At 30.3% G+C, this 6,960-nt stretch overlaps 1 pseudogene; it reads left to right on the top strand.

Moving 5' to 3' along the window:
- The first annotated feature begins 2,015 nt into the window (after window positions 1-2,015).
- Window positions 2,016-4,419, top strand: LOC149540116 (putative 12-oxophytodienoate reductase 11 pseudogene; annotated as a pseudogene).
- The last annotated feature ends 2,541 nt before the right edge of the window (window positions 4,420-6,960 follow it).

Below are 6,960 nucleotides of genomic sequence, written 5' to 3'. Positions count from 1 at the left end.
ACCACATGCATTCATATTTAGGGGTATAAAATGGACAAAAATAAGGCAAAATATTGAGTAGGCGGTGGCAGTTTAGATAGGAAAAGGATGGAGTGTATTCCTAGGTACTGGAGGGGGGTGACAAAGAAGGTGCTTGGCACACTATTTTTTGAAAATAGGAAGATTCTTTTGTATGTTACAAACACATGTGCTATGATTCAGGTTCACTAGATGAAATATTACCTCAAAAAATATTATAATATTATTTATATGTAATAATATCATATACTGTTTATAATAAGAAACTATATAATTGTTGAAAATAAATTATATTTTTTAATATTTAAATGAACATGAAAAATAGTCTAAATCAATATTAAATTTAAAACTGACATTTTAATATTTGTATTTTACTAACATTATCTTGTGTTTCAGAATTATTAGATTTAATTATCAAACCTTTATATTTGTTAGTATGATAGCCTCTCCTCTCATCTTAGAAAGGAAACTAAACCCTATTTATCAAATTGGAATATCTAGAATTTCTTTTTCAAACTTAAATAGTACATGCAAATCATAAAGTTTAATTTGTTATAATATGTGACATAGACATTTACCAAAATTTAAAAAATTACAGGATATAAAGCCATAAAAAGTGCACTCCCAATAAATCTGATGTTTCACTGTACGTGAAACGCAAGGTAATGTGCACTAGGATTCCAAAAGACTTAAAGCAAAGAAAAACGCAATAGATATTCTATCATTGCATGTACACAATTTCTAATATCATCTGGTTAGGAGATCGTAGGAGATCCCTAACTTGAAAAGCCAAAAAAAGGCAATATATATCCCATCATTGCATGTATTCAAACCCTATATTTAATATGTATGCGAAGAAGAAAGGGGTGAAGTATTAGACACAGATAGCATAGATCCCATAGAAATACATGCACTATTAACATAAATAGGTACAACATGTATCAATTAAGTGTCATCAACAAGATCATGAGAAAATTCAGTACATGCAGCATAACCTCTAAAGCACTATGGTAGCTAGAGAAATCATGTAAACAACACAACTGTAAAGGTGTCATTTCATCGACCGTTGCGGCCTCTTCCTTCATCAACTCTTCCTCTACCAGAAAGAGCATCACCAGCTTCTCCCACAGCTGCAGTGACGACGGTGCCGGCCAACAGGGTCAAAATTGCTTTACCCCGCTTAACAACCTTCTTTAGAGCATGCTTGGCTGTGCTTGGCTTGTAAATTTGTGAGATGCCATGTTGGGACAGATTATGCATATCAATTATAGCACAATTCATGTCCAGTTCGACATTACATGTAACCCTTGTACACCGATATTTCCACTCTTTACGCTCCTCGTTGCACAGCGAGCAACTGTATTTTCCCCTATCCTGATTAGTATTAAGGTGCAGGTCATGATCATGACCGCTGTACCTGAACTGCAGGGGCGTTTCGAGGCACAGTGGGTGAACCTTCCAACCCGTGCTCGACTCGAAGAGGAAGCCTCGAATCAACACTCCGCACACATTACAGTCGTGCCGCAGAAGAGTCGTTTTGCGAAACGTGAGGGAGCCCTGGGGAAAAACGCCATGGACGATTTCGTCATCCGAAGCACCGCAAATCTTGTGTAACACAAATTCGGGGCACAACGGGCACTCATACCCGGTATTTGCTCCCCATCCTTTACAGCCACTGCATTTGTAAGAAGTCAGTTCTTCTGTGTAACGGAGCTCATGCTCGTGGCGGTTAGGATTGGGAACCTCTCTTACTTCTCCCATGGCTTTAACCCGAAAAAGCTGTGACCAAGGAATTGACACGGGTTTCAAGATAAACTAAAGCTCTAAAGATGGGACTTAATGGAGAAGGAAACGAAATGGTCATCCAGCCAAAGAATCTATCTCCTCCATTCACTATATAGGCACGGGCAAGCATTTCCGGTAAGTCGTGCGTTTTAGTTAGGGTTTAGGCAATGCCGGCATTTCCCTGTGGTGACGCAACTGTGGTAACGTAAGCGATGATGTATGCAATGTGGCGTGTGCCCACCCGTGACCAACGAAGACTCCTTTCATATTTCAATCGAGACGTGTGCAGTGTTGCTGGGTATTTTTGTCATATTTGGGTTTGCAAATGGGGTTCCAAGCTTTGGGTTTAATTATGCAGGAAACTCTACCTTCAGGCTGGACTAGTACTGGGATGGGTGACCTCCCGGGAAGTCCCAGTGCTTCACCCCTGTCAGCATCACCTAGATCCAGTGAGTGCTAACGGTTCCATTTATTCTCATGAGAGATGAATTCATTTAAATCACTACTCATAAACATAGGTCAATAAGTGTGACACAAAATCACATAGATATCAATATCACAATCATAAGGTAATGCTTAATATATGAGAATATATTCAATTTCAATATCACAATCATAAGGTAATGCTTAATATATGAGAATATATTCAATTTATCAATTCATTTTGCTGTTTTAGTAATCTATTTACATTTTATTATCACAATCATTATGAAACTAAAGTTTAAAAAAATATTGATTTATTTTGAATTTCTTATTTGTTAGATTATAAAAATAAAATGATAAATATATTAAAAATTAAACATATTATATCTATTTTATGACAATATATCTAATACATAATTAATTATTTTTAAGATATTATATTAGAATTTCAATATTATTAACATATAACTTTTATAAATATATATAGATACATATATAAAACAATAAATTTATTTGTAAAAATAATTATTTTTCAATTAACAAATTTTATGAAGAATTACTTTAATATTTCTTTAAATTAATCATTTGTATTAATAATTTATTTCTTGTCATAATTATTTTGATTATTTTTAAGTCACTAGATAAGAAATAAGTTGAATAATATTGTTAATAATCATAATAATAATAATAATAATAATAATAATAATAGACTTATTTTATAAAATTTAATATATTATATATTGTACATTTTGAATGGATATTAAATATATAATATATTTATTACGCCGAGAGGCGTTCTATACAATGGCAGCACAAATGCCCAGCACGGGAATATGCCAAGATTCCTTGTCAATAAAAAAGAATTGGGAGCAGTTACAAACTTCCAAATTAAATATTAAAAAAGAATTTCCGAAATAATAGCTGGCCGAAATAATAGGAAGCCAAATGGAGGCCGAAATAATAGGCCCAAAAAAGTAGGGCCCGAAAAAGTAGGACCCGAAAAAATAGGGCCCGAAAAAATAGGGGCGAAATAATCTCAATATGATTTTTATTTTTTTTAAATATAATTTTGCATGCACATTCATGCTTACTTTTTGCAGGGAGTGGGGGAATTTGAAACAAATTCGTGGAATGTGAAGAGATGTCTGTTGGAGGATATGAGGAGCCTCTCAAAAGTTATAAAACCAAGGCTCCTCATTTCATTTTCATTTTATGTTTTTGCAGGAGGGAAGAGGTGGAGGTTATTGGAGGATTAGATTGGAGTTTTTGAATAGGAGTAAATTGAAGTTTTGGAGTAACATTTTTGCAGGTGAGATTTCTATTTTTTATTTACATTTTCATTTAGATGTAGATGTAGATGTAAATTGAAATTCAAAATTAGTTATAATATTCTACTTTGATTTAGATTTCAATTTTAATTAATTTCAATTTGGTTGGCTCTCCTCCACAACAAACAATGTATTGTGTATTTAATGGGTGCATTGGAATGCAAATTATCAGCCTAATGGCCAATCTCCAGTTTCCTCCACAAGGAAACCAATCTTTGGAAAGATCCCTCTTCCGAACCGAAAGGATGTGGCAAATTTCTTTCCTCCCCAGCCTCTGAAAATAGAGGAAATTCCCAATATAGTTGCTGATTTTCGAAATGCTGCCAGGAATGCAATAGATGCAAGTATTTTTTTTATTCTGATCTATCTTGGTTTGAAGAAGAGAATGTTCCTTTTGTTGACATAATTAGTCCTTTTACGAACAGGGTTTGATGGTGTTGAGATCCATGGGGCGCATGGGTACCTTGTGGACCAGTTCATGAAGGATAGCGTGAATGATCGAACAGATGGCTATGGCGAAACATTGAAGAATCGTTGCAGATTTGCACTTGAAGTTGTGGAAGCAGTGGTGGAGGAAATCGGAGCAGAGCATGTGGGAATTCGGCTTTCTCCATTTTCGGATCATGCAGAAGCGTATGACTCAAATCTAGAGGCACTAGGACTTCACATGGCGGAGGCTCTGAATAAATATAAGATATTGTACGCTCATTTCTTTGAGCCCAAGATTGATAATTCGCAGACGACAATAGCGAGTGAAAAGAGCCTGATTCCCATAAGAACAGCATTCAAGGGAACATTTTTGGCTACAGGGGGTTATGATCGGATGATGGTAACGAAGCTATTTCCAGTGGCAAGGCAGATTTGATTGCTTATGGCCGACTATTCTTGTTAACTGATATTTCTATTGTATATTCTCATGCTCAGCACGGGAAGTTTTAATCTATATAGTTTATTTTGTGCATTTAGTGCACAAAATAAAGAATGCATATGCAATCAATTTTTTTATCAATCTTTATGATAGCTTTTTTTTTTAAATAGAAAATAAAAAATAGAAAATAGAAATTATTCTTTTATGTATGTAGAAAAAAATTAGAAAGATTTTATGTATGTTAAAAATTAAAAGAATTCTATATACATCTAGATTTTTTGAAAAGAATTCTATTTACATCTAGATATTTTGATTGAAATAACCATAATGTAAAAACAAAATATAAAATAGAAATGTTAATATATGTATGTAGAAAAAATTAGAAAGATTGCATGCATCTAAAAAAATTCTATTTACATCTAGATTTTTTTAGAATGGAAAAAAATGGATAATAGAAATATCAGTTGCATGTTTGTAGAAATAAATTAGAAAAACATGTATCTAGAAATTAAAAAGATTCTATATGTGTCTAATTTTTAGATTTTACTTTATTCTAAACTAATTATTGATGGAAATATATTTTAAAAATATTTATGTAGTTTAAAAGTTTAGATTTTAATTAATTTGTATGCAAATAGGAAAAAGAATAAATATTTTATATATATGTAGATTAATTTCTATTTTTAAAATTTACAAGTAAATGAGTACTTTATTCATTTAAAGTAAACAAGTTTTTAAGTAATATATTTTTATTTTAGAAATATATTAATCATAATGTTCATTTTATTATTACTTATTTAATATACTTACTCTCAAATCTAAGACAATAGAAATGATATTTTATTAACTTTGAAATAGGGAAGTGTTAAGCAAGTTCGTTTACAAAAATACCAAAAATATATTTGGTCTTTGATCAAATTGGAGTTAATATTAGAAATATAAATATGATCATTAACAATTAAGCTAAATTCAGTTCAAAACAATAATATTATTTAAATTTAAATTAAATTTTTTTTGAAAAGAATTCTATTTACATCTACATATTTTGATTGAAATAACCATAATGTAAAAACAAAATATAAAATAGAAATGTTAATATATGTATGTAGAAAAAATTAGAAAGATTGCATGCATCTAAAAAAATTCTATTTACATCTAGATTTTTTTTAAATGGAAAAAAATGGATAATAGAAATATCAGTTGCATGTTTGTAGAAATAAATTAGAAAAACATGTATATAGAAATTAAAAAGATTCTATATGTGTCTAATTTTTAGATTTGACTTTATTCTAAACTATTTATTGATGGATATATATTTTAAAAATATTTATGTAGTTTAAAGTTTAGATTTTAATTAATTTGTATGCAAATAGGAAAAAGAATAAATATTTTATATATATGTCGATTAATTTCTATTTTTAAAATTTACAAGTAAATGAGTACTTTATTCATTTAAAGTAAACAAGTTTTTAAGTAATATATTTTTATTTTAGAAATATATTAATCATAATGTTCATTTATTATTACTTATTTAATATACTTACTCTCAAATCTAAGACAATAGAAATGATATTTTATTAACTTTGAAATAGGGAAGTGTTAAGCAAGTTTGTTTACAAAAATACCAAAAATATATTTGGTCTTTGATCAAATTGGAGTTAATATTAGAAATATAAATATGATCATTAACAATTAAGCTAAATTCAATTCAAAACAATAATATTATTTAAATTTAAATAAAATAAGCCATGTTTACTTTGAAACATCAAACAACTAATTAACTAATACAATAATTAAAATAAATGAATCTATTATGACATAGAAAAATATTTTCGAACTATAATTTCTTTGTTTTTGAATCAATATGAGTTTTTTTTTCTACTTGAAAAGATAAACCATCCTAATTGTCATCCTTAGTTAACCCTAACAACAACCCCTACCTTAGCCCTAGCCCCAACAATGATGTACAATATAACTATAATCCAACATTAAACTATAATTATAGCACTAAAACATATCCCTATTGATATTCTAAACTCTAATCATAACGAAAATCTTAGTCCAAACCATAATCTAAACCAAAAACCTACACACTAATATTGGTTATAGTCCTAACCCTAAAATCTAACCCTTAACCATAATGTAAAAACAAACTCCAAAATATTGATCAAAATCCTAAACCTACCTATATGGATAACCATGATATTAAACTCTAAATCCAGTCCCAAGGTCCTAACCATAGTGTAAACCTACAACCAAACTCTTAAAAAATTTACTAATCCCTGATCCTAATCACATTCCCAACTTTAAACTTGAACCATAAACCATAGTTGTAACCATAATCATAAACTTAAACAAAACCCTAACCCTAAAGGTACAATCATAAGATTAATAATAGCTTAGACCCTAATCCTAGCACAAACCACAATCATGACCAAATATAAATCTTCACCTTACCCCTAATCATAATTTCAATGTTAACCCTAACATTAGTTTCAATCCTACCATGATATGAACCCTAATATAGACTTCACCTTG

This window comes from Cupressus sempervirens, chromosome 9, assembly GCF_028749045.1.
Source record: "Cupressus sempervirens isolate cs-2001-9-10 chromosome 9, ASM2874904v1, whole genome shotgun sequence".
Taxonomy (NCBI): domain Eukaryota; kingdom Viridiplantae; phylum Streptophyta; class Pinopsida; order Cupressales; family Cupressaceae; genus Cupressus; species Cupressus sempervirens.
This window is presented reverse-complemented; position numbering and strand designations above follow the sequence as displayed.